The sequence below is a fragment of the Lissotriton helveticus genome, assembly GCF_964261635.1.
Source record: "Lissotriton helveticus chromosome 1_1 unlocalized genomic scaffold, aLisHel1.1 SUPER_1_unloc_18, whole genome shotgun sequence".
NCBI classification, from domain to species: domain Eukaryota; kingdom Metazoa; phylum Chordata; class Amphibia; order Caudata; family Salamandridae; genus Lissotriton; species Lissotriton helveticus.
The window spans coordinates 2188106-2204668 of NW_027611657.1; the positions used below are offsets into that span (position 1 = coordinate 2188106).

At 50.8% G+C, this 16563-nt stretch overlaps 1 long non-coding RNA gene across 1 annotated transcript in view; it reads right to left on the reverse strand.

Annotated features, from left to right (window-relative positions):
- Positions 1–14592, reverse strand: part of LOC144805662 (uncharacterized) — a 35643-nt gene extending 21051 nt beyond the window's left edge. Inside the window, exon 1 of the long non-coding RNA XR_013605572.1 lies at positions 14526–14592. This is a non-coding gene — a long non-coding RNA (uncharacterized LOC144805662). The remainder of the gene's footprint in view (positions 1–14525) is intronic.
- Between the last annotated feature and the right edge of the window lie 1971 nt (positions 14593–16563).

Genomic DNA, 16563 nt, shown 5'->3' on the forward strand with positions numbered 1-16563 from the left:
GGCCTGAAGACTTCTGGTCTTTTTCTTTATCTTTCTGATTACCACCCTTCTGGTCTGTTTTCTTCTGGTCACCACCTTGGTTCTGGGGTTTCTGCTTAATCCTTGTTCTGACCCATTTGTCTGCCTTCTTTCCCAATTCTTGGGGAGAGGTCAGATCAGAGTCAATAAGGTATTGATGCAACAGCTGGTTTGTACAGTTATTAAGGATCTGTTCTCTCATCATAAGATTGTACAATCCTGTATAGTCTGAAACTTTACTTCCCTGCAACCAACCCTCCAAAGCCTTAGTGGCACACTCAACGAAATCAGTCCAGTCTTGAGTCTGTGCTTTTTGGGTGTCTCTGAACAACAACCTGTATTGCTCAGTGGTTAGGCCAAACCCTTCAATAAGAGCACTCTTCAAAACAGAGTAGTTTTTGGCATCCTCAGGTCTAACTGTGAGGAGCCTGTCCCTCCCTTTCTCAGAAAAGGAGTACCATAAAATTGCAGCCCACTGATCCTCAGGAACCTGCTGTACCATGCAGGCTCTCTCAAGAGCAGTCATCCATTTGTGGATGTCATCCCCTTCTTTGAAGGGGGCCACAATTTTTGTCAGGTTTCTATTGTCATAGCCCCTGTCTTTTTCTCTTGGAAAATTGCTGCCACCAGTGGCATCTAAGCCACTTAATTTCTGCTCTCTTGCCAAGGCAAGTTTAGCTTGAGCTAAGGTAAGTCTAGCTTGACTCAGGGCTACCTCCTCTCTCTCTATTTGGAGTTTGACAGCCCTCATTCTAGCCCTATGCTCAGCTTTCTGAGAAGCAGTCATGCCTCTCTCTGATTCTCTGGAGGCACTAGAAATATGAGAGTCCCCTGAGGGAGATCTCACTCTTCTGTTGCCTGGGAGAATACCATGGTGGGTTCTGGGGAGGTGCTGGCCCTCTCCATTCCCCAGTAGGTCCAAGTTGGCCTGGCTAAGCCTGGCAACTGGGACCTGGCTACCCCTCTGATCCTGATCTTCTAAGTCCTCAACTTCTGAGTCCTCCTCCTCCTCTTCTTCTTCCTCATCTTCCTCCTGAGGGGGGTCAGTTACAGGGGGGTTCCCTCCATTTCCTGTTTCTAGGGAAGCTTCCTTTGCCCTTTCTAAGTCATCCTGCTCTAGGATGGCTACCAGGATTTGGCAGGTGGGGCTTCTGCCCCTTTTTAACCCTCTTGATTTGCACAAGGCAACCAAGTCCTTTCGGGTTAGTTTGTCATAGCTGAAAGTTGCCTGGGTAAGGTCAACTGTCACAGGAGTAGACCCTGAGGCTTTTCCTGTGTCAGACATGACTACTAGTGAGGTGTAAGTGGTGCACTTACCTACACTAAGTGTTTTCCTACTGTACCTTGCTAGTGAGTTGTAGTCAGGGTGTGCTAATCCCTTTAATCTACAACTACTAAGTTCAGTAGAACTTAATATGCTAAGCTTTTGATTTATATGTACCTAGAGGTACTTGATGTGATCTTTCAATTTGATACAAAGATTGCAATGGTAAAACAACAGCAAGCTCAAATCCGCACCGCTGCTCACCAATGTGAGAAGTTGGCCTGATAGGTGATGTTTCCAATTCTGGAAGCACCTATTATCAGACCAAACAATCCCTTATGGTGTCTGGTTGTAAGTCAACCTTATTAGACAAGCTATCCTAGGGGTAGCATGGACTAAGCAGCCTAAAGGCTTAACTTAAGAGGTTGTGTTAAGCGAGCTGTTTTACCACATACAATCCTGTAATATCAAATGAAAGGACACCACACAAGTATATATTATAAAAATATATGTATTTATTACTAAAAACAATCCCCAGTATTCTTTATGAATAAAGGGGCACAAGCGTTAAATCAAAAGCACTGTTTAAACATACAAAGTTGCACAATTATGGATGAGGGCAGGGGGCCACTCAAACCATATACTAAACAAGTGGTATAAGAGATGCCACTCGAGCAGTGGTTAGGCCTAGGGCCTAGGGAATCGCTGGGAGCAGTCAGGACAAGCAATGCTGAAGTCGGGAATGGCCCTCGGGATTCGGGAGATGTGCGGAAAGCGCACGCATGCACCAATGTTAACCAACGGTGCGTAAAAGTTGTAAAGTTAAAGTTTAAGGACACTTCCGCTGAACCTAGAGGAACAAAACTTAACACACAGACCCTAGAGGTGTGCACCAGTGTGGGAACACCGGTGGAGCAAAGTTACCTCACCCACAGGAAGTGGGTGCACAGGGTCGAAGTGGCGTCGGGTTCTGACACGCAGGCTCTTGGTGCTTGAAGCTGAAAGGGCTGCAGGCGGGTTAAAGATGAAGTGTCCGGTGGAGTCCAAGGGTGGACTCAAGTCGAAGGGTACCTGAAAGCAGAGGGGACAGAGTCTGGGTCACTCAGCAGTGACCAGGGTGGAACCAGGACGGAACCAGGCAATGTCGGGCGCAATCAGGTGGTCGTCGAGGAGCTTCTCTCCGCTGTCACGTGGGCTCTGGGGCATCTGCGACGTCCAGGAGCAGGTCACGATCTGTCCCACGCAGGCTCTCACCGTCGGCGCTGTCGGCTTCAAGTTTGGAGCAAACAACAGTTGGCAAGAGCAATCTACGTGGGATCGGTATATTGCTTCTCACTCGGACCAGGAAGGTCAGAGTCGGGGCTCCTTTTCAGGGGAGCTGGTGTGGATTTGGAGCAACCAGATTCACAAGTCTTCTTCGTGGTTTCGTCGGCACAGGGACCACTAGCCGGCTGGCAAGTGACCGGGCCAACGCGTTGAGCCAAATGGAGCAGAAGGGCCCCACGCAGCACTCGTCGAGTGTGGAGGGCTGAACTTCGGCTCAGGAGTAGCTCAGGGTGGGGGCTTCTCAAACCCCGGTGTACAGCTTCGAGGGTCACTCGTGGGCTGCACGGTCAGCGTCTCGTGGTCAATTCAAGATGGCGTGCCCCACGCTTCCGGTCGCCTCCACGGGTCTCAGCTTTGCAGGGACTGTGGATCGGGCTGTTGGAAGGCAGGCAGGCTTGATCTCGTTGATCTCAGTCGCTCGAGTTCCGGCGGGAACTGCAACTAAGTAGACGTCGAGGGCTGGATGGTGCCTGCTGCTGCAGGGTGGTCACTCCTTGACCACAAGGGAGATTCTTCGGGCTTCCACGTTGAGATGGAGGGCGAAGGGTCCAGAGTTTTGTTTCAAATGTTTCTTCCAGGAAATCTGATGTGCATTGGCACTGCTCCCACTCTTATTCGAATCTGGGGGGGCGTGATTACCTGCTAGGTCCCCCCCTATGGGAGGGACCCAAGCAGTGGGTGGATACACCCCCTTCCTTTGATCCAGGCCGCCCTGGCACGAGGGCTGGAGTGCCCCAGAACCGGTTTGGCCGGATTATGCAAGGGGCAGCCTTGTGCGCCCCAAGCAGTGTCTTGTTTCTTTCAAACCTCCCTGCTACAATCCACTATCTCCTGTCTGGAGGGCGGTGACACCCTCCTGTGACAGGAAACCCTTTGTCCAGGACCCATTTGGCCGAGTTTCGGTCAGCTGCAGGGGTCCAGACATTTGTCTGTGGCAGAGGCATCCATTTTGTGGATCTAAGGTCTTTGGAGAAATTAACAGCATTTAAGTGAAGCAACATGTCTTACCCCTCTAGAGGGGTGGAATGCTATCCCCGTCGCCAGAACTGGCGAGGGGATAGTATTCCAAATCGTATGACACCTTACACGACATGTTTTGATAAAGCCAAACCAAAGTTGCTATTTAACCGCGAGGATTATAAGGCACTTAAGAGTATATGGTATGGCATTATCCTGAAACAGCTTAGGGAGTTGTTCCCGACAGCTGCAGACAGGCTCAGCTCATGCTAGAGCTCCATCTCACATAAAACCACGCACTCTGCCTCCAGGATTGATGAGGCCTTCCATAGGAGTGGCTCACAGGTTTACATGTGTCCAGATATAGGTTTAGATATAGGTATACTATATCTAAGCAAGGGGTGATTACACCACCTTACCCCAGCTGAGTGATCAGCCAGTTGTGTCAATTTAAGAACCAGCCAGGGGTGGCAAAAGATATGCTGCAGCCCCTGGTAGGCCTTGGTGGCCCCTATGCCCTGGGCACCTATAGTGCTTTATACAGGGGCTGACAAGGAGTCCATTTCCAATTGGTATGTGCCTATAGCACATGTGTCAGTAATTTAGTGAGAGAACAGCAGGCTGGGGGTCTGATCAGCAGGCCCACAGCCTCAGTAGTCGAAAACCAGTGAAGCAAAAAGCAAAAATTTGGGGTGACCATAGGATAGCAGACCCTACTCTCCTACATCTGATGTAAGCAATGCAATCACACAGGCCAGGCAATGGGAGAATCTGATGCAAACAATGCAATAACACGGGCCAGACACTAGGAGAATCTGATGTAAACAATGCAATAACGCAGGCCAGGCACGAGGAGAATCTGATGCAAACAATGCAATAACACAGGCCAGGCACAAGAAGAATCTCACACAAACAATGCAATAACACAGGCCAGGCACTAGGAGAATCTGATGCAAACAATGCAATAACACAGGCCAGGCATGAGGAGAATCTGACGCAAACAATGCAATAACACAGGCCAGGCACTAGAAGAATCTCACACAAACAATGCAATAACACAGGCCAGGCACTAGGAGAATCTGATGCCAACAATGCAATAACACGGGGCGTGGTCACGGAGGCGACCAAGATGGCTGCCTTCGAGTGAAGCTCCGCCGTCCGGGCGACCAACCTTCACCATCCTGAGGCTCTGAGGCGGATTTAGCCCCGTAGCTCAGCTCCATCCTGCAACTGCGGCGACCCGCCGCCATCCGACACCGGTTTTGGGTCTGTGGGGGCACCGGAAGGGTGTTTCAGGCGGAGGAGCGAGGCTGCCACCCCATCGGTGTCCGCTCTCACTGTGCCTGGCCTGCTGGTAAGTGCTACGCTTGGGGCACGCCGCTGGTCTGCTCGCGGCTTCTTGTGGCGCTGGGGGCTTGGGGCTGTCCTCTGGGGCCCGGTCCGGGGGGTTGTTGCGCCGTCTCTGGGACTCCGTGACTCGCGGCGGCCTTCGGGCCTGAGCAGCGAGGCAGAGCCAGGGCCTTGGGTGACGGCTGCCCCGGGCTGGGCACGGGGTGCGTTCCGTCCCGGGTGCCGCGGAGGGGCGGGTGGGTTTCGGTGGGCGCCCCGAGGGCTGGCGCTGCTGTACGGCCGGGCGGCTCCGCCTTCCCTTGGTGTCCCCCCTGATTCCCACCGGAGCGAGGGGACGGCTGATAGCGAGGCCCAGTACCTGCAGCCCTGGCCGGCCATTTTGACTGTGGATCACGCTGCCGCCACTAGACTTATCCTGGCACCCAGAAGAGGCACATTGATAGCTGGCAGTCACGCAGCAACAGACAACTCACTCCTTGCATGTGAGTTGCACTCGGTGCCACCAGACTCAGCTGTACCTAATTGCCATATCCTAGGAGGTGACCTGATTGCGCCATTTTGCGCATTCCTGTTGGCCTGCTCGCCCGCGACACTGACAGTCGTCCTGCTCCTGGAACCATTGTTTTGGCTGCCCACACCAGACAAGACTTTGACCACAATGGGGAAAAGAGACCCCAATCAGCGGAAACTTAGTTTTGACAAGACCTCCACACTCACTGCAGACGCCGCAAACGGCTCCTCGTCTGACGCCATGCCTCCTCCTCCTCAGGACAACGCCGCTGCATTGGTCGCTACCATGATGGCTGAGATGAGGGCTGGGTTCAAGTCTCTCGATGGTAGATTTGACGCTTTGGAGCAAAAGCTGCCCAATTTGGGCTCTAAGGTTCAGGTACATGACCGCAGACTGAATGTGGCTGAATCTCGCGTCTCCTCTCCGACATCGCAAGGATCATGAACTTCAGGGACCGTGACGCAGCCCTCCGTGCAGCTCGAGAGAAGGGAGAGATAAGATGGCAGGGCAACTCACTTTCATTCTACCCGGACTTCACCACCCTGGTGCAAGAAGCACGGCGAACGTACACTGGGGTTAAAGCTACTCTGCGTAATCTAGGACTTAAGTATGGCATGCTTTACCCTGCGCGCCTCAGGGTGGAGGTGGTTGGCAAGGCCTGCATATTTGATAATCCGACGGAGGTGCAGGAGTTCTGTCATTCGTACAAAACCAAAGGTGGCCAGAATGCGGGCGAATCCAGGGCTCAGTCGCCGTTGCAGGGTGACTCTCAGAACAGCGTCGATCTATTCTCCACCTCAGGCCACGGCTGACACTTGCACGCTAGCACACGCATCTGCCTCCGCAGCTTGGATATTTGTCACTCTGATTCAGGCCTCATTGGATTGATCACTGGAATCTACGACCATGGTCTTGCCCGTAGGACGGGGCGTTACCACCCCCTATGGCGACTGCCCTTCTACTTGGGGAATTTGTTGATTTCGACGTGGTGGGATGGGGTTCCATTCCATTTGTTCTGTTTGTGAGATGCTATCCTGTCGCCACGTTGGGTTGGGTGTTCCTCTTTGGGGTTACTAAGAGGTTGGGTGGGGGGTGGGCCATGGGGATTGTTTGGTTATGTATTTTTTGGAAGTGTCACGAAGTCTTCATAATTCCGACTGTTGTATTGAGCTGCTTATGTCATAGGTCACCTACACTCACTTGTCACTCATGGCTAGGTTAGGACTGCAAGTGGGCCCCTCGGAACTATCATTGATGTCCTGGAATGTGAGGGGATTGAATGACGCCAGGAAATGCAAACAAGTGTTTAATTATATTGCCAGGCATAGGATCGATATAGTCTTCCTGCAAGAGACTCATTTGACCTCTGAGTCTGCTTCACAAGTGGCCAGGAGTTGGGGTACTCATCGTTTTTTTTCACACTACACTAGGTATTCCAGGGGAGTGGCTATCTGTATACACAAGCGGGTACCTTTTGTGCTCACTCACTCCGTCCTTGACGGGGAAGGCAGATATGTTATAATCTCAGGGACCCTACTGGGCCACAAGATCACGCTTGCCGGTATTTATGGTCCTAACACTGACACCCCTGCCTTTTTCAATGACTTTCAGCTACGCCTATTGCAATAGGACCCGGATTTGCTGTTGCTTGGTGGGGATTTTAACCTTCTATTTAATTTTTTGAGAGATAGTACTGCAGCCCCCCTCTGACACCAGGCCTCACTCACGCCCTGTTTTGCGAGACATATGTACACACTTTTCTCTCGTAGACATTGAAGCACAATTGCACGCCTCCACCCCTGCTTATACTCACTACTCTGGGTTCCATGACACGTGGACGAGACTTGACTATTGGCTTATCTCCCCGGAAGTGGTTGGGTGGGTGGACAAACTCCTTACACTTCCCCGTACACTATCAGACCACTCACCTATAGTGCTTAGATTGCGGGTCCCTCGGGCGGGGGGTTACGAGATGCAATGGCGCTTTCCCGGGAAGGCTTTGTTGGACCCAATTTTCACTGAGACTATCAGGGATGCCATTGAGGAATACTTTGAAATCAACACAGGCACCGTCGACACCTGGGCTGTCCTATGGGAGGGCTTTAAGGCAACCATCAGGGAGTTTGCATTGCTACGCACACTGCGGTGCTGCGTACTATATGCGCGACCCTTTCACGGCTTGAGTGTGACATAAAGACACTGGAGGCAGAACAACTCCGTCTACGCACACCAGTGGGGGACCGTAGGCGCCTACAATTGCTGATGGAGTTTAGGGAGGAAGCGGATAGGGAGCTCAGATTCCTAACTAGAGCGCACGCTGCTAGGCAATATGGGGAGGGGGACCGACCCGGCAAGGTACTAGCACAACTACTTCGCCCACCACGTGCCTCTTCCTACATCACGACACTCGTGAGCCCGGCGGGGGACACACTACACACTACCCCCAAGATATGTGACACATTTATCCTACTACACTACACTGTATACATCTACATTAACTGACGATGCGGCTGACCGTGGTGCTTACCTCCACGAGATCGCATGGGTATATTTGGACAAGTGGATGATTGACTTTTTGGCGGATCCCATTACATCAGACAACGTGGTGGAGGCCATAGACTCCATGACGGGGTCCTCGGCCCCGGGACTAGACGGATTCTTGGCCGACTTTTATAAAGCCTATAAGGATTTATTGGTTCCCCGCCTTGTGGAAATGTATGCTGAAGCATTAGAAACGGGTTGTCTTCCCCCTACACTCAGAGAGGCAGTCATTGTGCTCCTCCCCAAACCGGGTAAAGATGCCACTCTCTGCGCTTCCTATCGCCCACTATCTTTACTGAACCTAGACTACAAAATTCTGGCGAAAGTGCTCGCCATTCGACTTTCGCTTTTAATGGAATCCATAATCTCCCCTGCCCAATCAGGCTTTGTCCCGCATCGCTCCACTTCTCTTAACCTTCGCACACTTTTCTCCATCTTGCATCGTGTCGATCCCAACGTCCCGGCGGCGGCGATACTGCTAGACGCCGAGAAGGCATTTGACTCTTTAGAATGGCCTTTCCTTATGTCGGTGATGCGCCGCATGGGGATACCTGAATGTTTGGTTAACACGGTGGAGTTATTATACACTCTCCCTGTGGCTCGCCTACGCCTAAAGGGGACGGTCACTGCGCAGTTCCGCCTGGCCCGAGGTACGCGACAGGGCTGTCCCCTGTCGCCGCTCTTATACATATTGGCGATGGACCCGTTGGTCCGGCACTTCCAAGAGAAGCATTTACACCGTGGCCTCCAATTTAGGACGGGCCCGCTCTTGATTTCGCTCTATGCAGATGACACCATCCTCTATGTCCGACAGCCCCAGACCAATCTTGAACCATTGCTATTAGAAATCACCAGATTTGGCAAGTACTCTGGCCTCCGAATTAACTGGCATAAATCCGTAGTATTTCCGCTCACGCCCAACACGATTGAGTGCTCGTGTCCCTTCCCCCTCACATGGTGCTGGGACTCTGTAAAATACCTGGGCATCCATGTGCATTTAGACACGGAATCCATTATTAGGCTAAACTACGGTACGGCACTCACAGCCCTAGAGGGACAGATTGACAGATGGATACGACTGCCATTATCCATGGTTGGGCGTATCGCCATCATAAAAATGATAGTGCTGCCGCGGTTCTTATACTTATTCAACAATATACCGGTACCCCTCACGAAAACGTTTTTCACACAACTATGCTCACTGTTGTTGAAGCTAGTGTGGGGAATAAGTCGCCGCGAGTGTCCTGGCAAGTACTGACGCTCCCCTATGATCGAGGGGACCTTGGCGTCCCTGATTTTTATCTTTATTTTCTGGTGGCACAGTGCTCCTACGCGCACCTGTGGTTCCATCCAGACGCCCGGATTCCTTATTTGCGGCCGGAGGCCGATTTGGTCTTGCCGGGATCGCTGTCCACCACCCTGTCGTCGGGCTTGCCTAGAGACCCTCGAGACATTCAAACGGTTTCGTCGACCTGCTGGGCGTGGGGTAGACTGGGCCGCCTTGTTGGCCTTCCTCAACTGTATTCCCTGTGCCTCCCGTTGCCCAACTCCACCTGGCTACCAATTACTGGGGAAACAGTGGTGCAACACACGCTCTCCAAATTTCATATTACTACCATTGGGGATCTGTTCCCTGATGGCCATGCGTTCACGCTTACGGAAGACCTCCGCTTCCTGGAGCGGACCTTCATGGACTCCTTCGTGCTGACCAGGCTGCGCTCCCTCCTGCGAGCATCTTTCTCTTCCTTCCCGCTCCCTCCGGAGGAGATGACTCCCCTCACATTCATTATTCAACACACTTCGGGCACTCATGTGGTGTCTAGAAACCACCGCAATGGACCGCACACTGCTAGCCCTACTCATGTGGTGTCTAAGCTATATAAAATTGTTACAACTAGTACCTTAACACAAATGTGCTGCGAACTCCTCACCTCCAGGGATTGTCTGGTGCGTGCCGCCTGGGAGGCAGATTTGGGTAACACCATTACGGATGACCAATGGCATTGGTGCTGCAGAGCGACCAAAGACATTTCTCTTAACAGTAAACACAAACTTCTGCACTTCAAATTGCTACGCAGATTGTACTTCACCCCAGCGAGGTTGCACAGAATAGACTCCTCACGCCCCCATGCTTGCCCCAAGTGCGGCGGTCCATTTGCTGATTTTGCGCACCTTTCATGGTCTTGTCCCGCGCTCCATAGGTATTGGTCCCAGGTCCACGCCACACTCAGCGCCATGCTGCACTTAAACTTGGTTCCGATCCCTGAGATTGCCCTTCTGGGATATATGGCCGAATTCCCGAAAAATGTACGCAAATTGGCTGAGCTCAGCTTCTTATTGGCTAAACGGGAAGTGGCACTGCGGTGCTGTGACAGCCGCCCCCCGTTACACAGCTCCTGGCTCCATAGCTTGGCGCAATGATTATGTCTTTTTTTTGGAAACTGATCAATAAAGACTTAAAAAAAAAACAATGCAATAACACAGGCCAGGCACTAGGAGAATCTGGCACAAACAATGCAATAACACAGCCCAGGCACTAGTAGAATCTGATGCAAACAATGCAATAACACAGGCCAGGCACTATGTGAATCTGATGCAAACAATGCAATAACACAGGCCAGGCACTAGCAGAATCTGATGCAAACAATGCAATAACACAGGCCAGGCACTATGAGAATCTGATGCAAACAATGCAATAACAGAGGCCAGGCACTAGGGTTGATGCAAACAATACAATAACACCGGCCAGGCACTATGAGAATCTAATGTAAACAATGCAATAACACAGGCCAGGCACTAGGATTGATGCAAACAATGCAATAACACGGGCCAGGCACGAGGAGAATCTGATGCAGGTGAGCATGTAATACCTGGCAGGATCTAGTGTACTGTGTGGACAAGAGGGTGGGAGGGCAAAGACTAGCTTCATATGGACTGAACCATGGGCAAAATTAGCAAATTTTTAATGAAGTATTACAATATAGTAAATCATGCAGAGTAAGTTGGTTCTTTTTTTGGGCCAGGTACAGGATATTACGTACCAAGGGGTGTCAGAGAGATTACAATCTTCCCTTCAAGGGTCATCTGCTTTACAAAGAATTTCAATACGAGGAGTGACTCTAAAAAGCAGCGACGGGACATGCAGTGAGAGGAGAGAATGCAGAGTATCACTAACGTTATGGAACAGCACACAACTTTAGAGGCTACTTAGATACAGGGAGACACCTGAAATGGGCTCTGCACCTCACATGAATCCAGAACACGAAAGCGCCTTTACACACAGACCAAACATCCTAGGAGGGGCCGGGGGAGACATAACATCTAATTCTGACTTTACCACTTTACCTAAATATGCTGGAAATAAACACCAAATGTTACTTCTCGACAGGGCCACTATACAGGTCATTATTCTGGGATTGTAGTCCCTCGGCCTCTCCCTCACAATCTCCACCACCCCACGTGTGGTTTATTGCCCTAGGAAACTGTGCAACCAGGAGACTCTGTGTTTAACCCTGACCTATAATTTGTGAAATAGTGCGCTTCAGGAATCACTAAGTAAATGTATGCCTCTCCCCCCATTTATGTCCAAGATCGGGGCTATTTACAACCACCCTAAAGTTGTGAGTAAAACTGTGCTTTTAAAAATGGGCCCAGACTGTAGTGATGCGTCTTTAACTTAAGATTCCTTCCAGCGGCTCCTGGAATGTTGCTGTTGATGTGTCGCCGGGAGTGTTCCCGGCAGTTACGTTGCTGGTGCAGTTGGATGCGTGGTGAATAAATCTTACCCTTAGCATACCGATGACACAAGAGTTTGATTACCACATAGACATTGCCTTTGGTGGGGGGGAGGGGTACACAGCGCCCACTCTCATGGACTATTCACCAGAATGTAACATGGCCAAGTAATAACCTTTGGAAAAAGTAGTCCTGTGTTTATCAGACTTAAACTGTTTAGTACTAGGCAAATCCTACTCTTTCTTTGCCTCCATCCCCTTATCTGACAATGTATGCACCTCGAAGGAGGCTGGATGGAAGAAATAAACATGAAAGGCACGATCCCAGTACAAACCACCAGCATGGATTTCATTCACTCGTTCAGAGCTGCTTAACTGCAGGTCTCCGCACTGCATATCAGCATCTCTAAAGGCAAACACTGTCGAAGCAAAAGGAGGGCAGAGCCCTATGATCCTCTAGAGCCTAGGCCGCTCACTAGAAAACGACGACGAAGAACAGGACTCTAACAGGATAAACCGATCCAACTCAAATATGAGCTCAATGTATTATTTATCGCCTTAATGGTGCAAAAGTCACTCTGGAATTAAATCAATACTATTCGAATAATCAATGTTCGATTTATAATAAAGGCATTGCTGTGCTGCAATAAAGGAAATCAGCAGCAACAATAGCTATTCTCACAACAAAGTGTTCTTATTTCAAGTTTGGCTTGCATATTTTACAAGAAGGGGATAAAGCGACAACTGATAGACAACATTATAAAGCTTACAGACTTGCCTTTTAAAGGTTACTGGTACTTTTAGAACAACACAAAGGTTAAGGAAAAGCAGAAATATCAAGGTAGACAGTGTATGCGCAATGATGGACAATAACCCCTTATTAATAGTGACCACATAACCACCGTCTCCAGGTAGGAGCACCTAATTACAAAAGACCTGCTAATATGGTAAACGACTACAGTGCATCAAACTGTGACTATGACATTGGCCTATCAAAACATTTGAATTCTGCGTTTGTTCTTCTCGTTAGGTCTTGATCCTGGAAGATGTAGGCTGATGGATTTCGGGCTTATGCTTTATGCACGCTTCAGGAATTTGCGGAACGAATGTCACCCAAACATCGCACCATGTTGAGGAGGCCATTGGGGTGAGAGTTGGTCACGTAAAATGGAGCGCCACAATAAATGAACTGTTCGAAGAAGCACTGGGGTTACCAGCTTCTCAAAAGGGCATGTCCTCTGTTTATATAGCTGTCCAGAGGGCCAGCGACCTGGATGGGGCCATCAATCTAAGCAATGGCCTGGAGCCGCCACGGCTAACTAGTAACTCCTGGGTCAGTTTGCTTGTTTGGTGGCGGCAAAGAATCATAGTATGCTGATATAATTCTTTTTAAGATTACTGTGAGGGTTTTACCAGTACTTATTTAATGCAGTATTTTCATGGAAACCTTAAAAAAAGGTTAACACTAGCTAAAGTATGATTGCAGTTACTAAAAATTTAACATCGGATAGCACAGTAAGAATTTACACGTTTTCTCTTTTTACAAATTATGCTTGACTGATCTTATACTCTGTGCAGTCCATCCTATAATTTGTGTAGCCTCTTTTATATTTTGTTTAATTCTTTCTTTAAACTATTGCCTTTCCTATATAAAGTGCTGTCTCTCAGGGGCAGACGTCACAGCACTGTAAAAATATACAAGTCACTATTCCCTAGTGCACCAACCAGGATTCAAATTAGCGACCCTCCAGTTTGAGACGCAGACATCAGAAATTATAACACTAAACCCAGTGCCCCAGGCGATCTGTATGGCGTCTGAGTTGAGCTGGGTGTACAGCAGCTTCATACATGATCTCAAACTCCCTGACATACCAAGCCGCCTACACATCTCGATCATAAAAGGCTACTCCAGGGAGTCAAATGCCTTATCGGCATCAGTTGACTTCATGTTTGGGTTTACCTGATGCAGCACTGCGAATACTGCGAATACCGTCCGTAGATCAACTGCTGTGGATTTATGAGGGACAAATCCCAACTGTACAGGGGAGACTATTTTCTCTATTAGGAAGGATAGCCGAGCCGCATCACCTCAGGCAGTAATTTATTATCACTGTTACGCAGTGGCAGAGGGCGATAAGATATACACTTACAGGGTTTCTTCCAGGCTTAGGGGGCACTGATATGACTGCATCACTTATAGACGCCAGCGACACACCGCCCTTCAATCCCTTGGCATAGACCTCCTGGATAGGCCGCACCTCCACTGCACCCCCGGCCCAGGACAGGCCTCAACTCCTCTGCACCCCCTGAACAGGTCTCACCTCCTCAGCACAGTACAGGCCTCACCTCTTCTACACCCCCTGGACAGGTGTCAGGGTGCAGGAAAAAGGAATCAAAGCTCTTCTTTGTCTCGCAGTATCTGCCATTGAACCAGCATTGCAAAGATCACCCGCTCGCAAAAAGGTCGCGGGTGATTATAGCGCCGAACTGGGCATGCTCCCCTGTACTACCAACAGGGAGGACCACGGTGGAAGTTGCCGGTCTAGTCCTGAGTTCCTGGACATGGGCGTGAGGTCTAGACCTGCTGTGAAGTGCGCCGGTTGATTTTAGAACCAAGGCAATTCACCAACGGATTTTCAGAGATTAGTCACGTTCTTTCTGTAGTCTAGTTAGATAGAAATAGTGCAATTTTGTGCCAGGCTTAGGCGCAGGTTAGAGCTCTTCGGTGCGTCGGTTAGTTAGTTCGGTAATTTAGAACTAGAGAGAAATACCAATTTAAAGTAAATAGGAAAAAAGAAATATAAAGAGAAGAATTAATACTTACCCATTGAATACTTCAGTTCCTGATTTCTTCGTTGCTTGTTTGACGCCGGAGGCTCCAGAAGGTTTCTAAGGGAGAAGTAAGAAGAATTCAGAAGATAAGAAAGTAAGGCAGAGAGTGAATGAACGAATGAGTGAAAAAGAATAAATGAACTCACAGGGCGAAAGGATGCTAAAATGTTGTTTATAATGCAGGTTACCAAAAAATAAAATACTTATATTGAACAATAGAAGAGGAGCAAAAGCCATAGGCACTCTGGGTAAGGAAATAGAGAGAAAGAGAGTAAGAAAGTGGAGAAGGAATTGAAGGAAATTAGTAATGGTGTGCTTTTCTTTTACAGTGATTTCCACTCATACTTGAAGATAGAGAGGGAGTAAGAAAGGAATAAAACGGAAAAAGGCAGAAAGGAAGAGTAGAGTGGACGAGCCAGAAGGTCAGGCAGTCTCTTCTCTGTCCCAGTACCCTTTCCCCCGGCTGGGTTATCACGGCCACTAGTTAACTCTTCAGTTGGTGGCTGGGGGAAAACCAGTGGTGGAATTTGAAAAATCTCATCATTCTGCTCCTGGGAGTGTCGGCACTGTCAGTAAACACAACCCTTGACCACAGGCCTCACCTCCTCTGCACCCCTTGGACAGGCCTCACCTCCTCTGCACCCCCTTGGACAGGACTCACCTCCTCTGCACCCATAGACAGGCCTCACCTGCTCTGCACTTCTGGACAGGCCTCGCTTCCGCTGCATCCCTGGACAGGCCTCTCCTCCTCTGCACCCATGGACAGGCCTTACCTCCTCTGCCCCTCCTCTTGACAGGCCTCTCGGTGAAGGATTCTCTTTAAGGACAGAGAAGTCTAGAGTTCATTCCACCCCATACAGCGCCTCTGACTCTACCCCGAGCCTAGGGGCGCTATGCACAGGCCCCGAAGAGAAACACTGCTCCTCTGGACAGGCCTCACCTCCTCTGCATACCTGGACAGGCCTCACCTCCTCTGCACCCCTGGACAGGCCTCACCTCCTCAGGACAGTCCTCACCTCCTCTGACCCCTGTACAGGCCTCATCTCCTCTGACCCCTGGACAGGCCTCGCTTCCTCTGCACCCCTGGACAGGCCTCTCCTCCTCTGCCCCCTGAACAGGCCTCTCCTCCTCTGCCCCCTGGACAGGCCTCTTCTCCTCTCCTCCACTGGACAGGCCTTTCCTCCTCTGCACCCCTGGACAGGCCTCACCTTCTCTGCCCAGTGGACAGGCCTCATCTCCTCTGCACCCCTGGACAGGCCTCGCCTCCTCTGCACCCTTGGACAGGCCTCACCTCCTCTGCACCCCTGGACAGGCCTCACCTCCTCTGACCCCTGCAGAAGGCCTCTCCTCCTCTGACCCCCGGACAGGGCTCACCTCCTCTGCACCCCTGGACAGGCCTAACCTCCTCTGCACCCCTGGACAAGCCTCGCCTCCTCTGACCCCTGGACAGGCCTCACCTCCTCTGCACCCCTGGACAGGCCTCACCTCCTTTGCACCCCTGGACAAACCTCCCCTCTTCTGCACCCCTGGTCAGGCCTCACCTCCGCTGCACCCCTGGACAGGCCTCTCCTCCTCTGGACAGGCCTTTCCTCTTCTGCACCCCTGGGCAGGCCTCTCCTCCTTTCCTCCTCTGGACAGGCCTCACCTCCTTTGCACCCCTGGACAGTCCTCTCCTCCTCTGCACCCCTGGACAGGTCTCACCTCCTCTGCACCTCTTCTGGGCAGGCCTCACCTCCTCTGCACCCCTGGACAGGCCTCTCCTCCTCTGGACAGGCCTCACCTCCTCTGCACCCCTGGATAGGCCTCTCCTCCTCTCCTCCTCTGGACAGGCCTCTCCTCCTCTGCACCCCTGGACAGGCCTTTCCTCCTCTCCTCCTCTGGACAGGCCTCTCCTCCTCTGCCCCTCCTCTGGGCAGGCCTCACCTCCTCTACATCCCTGGACAGGCCTCTCCTCCTCTCCTCGTCTGGACAGGCCTCACCTCCTCTGCATCCCTGGACAGGCCTCTCCTCCTCTGCACCCCTGGACAGGC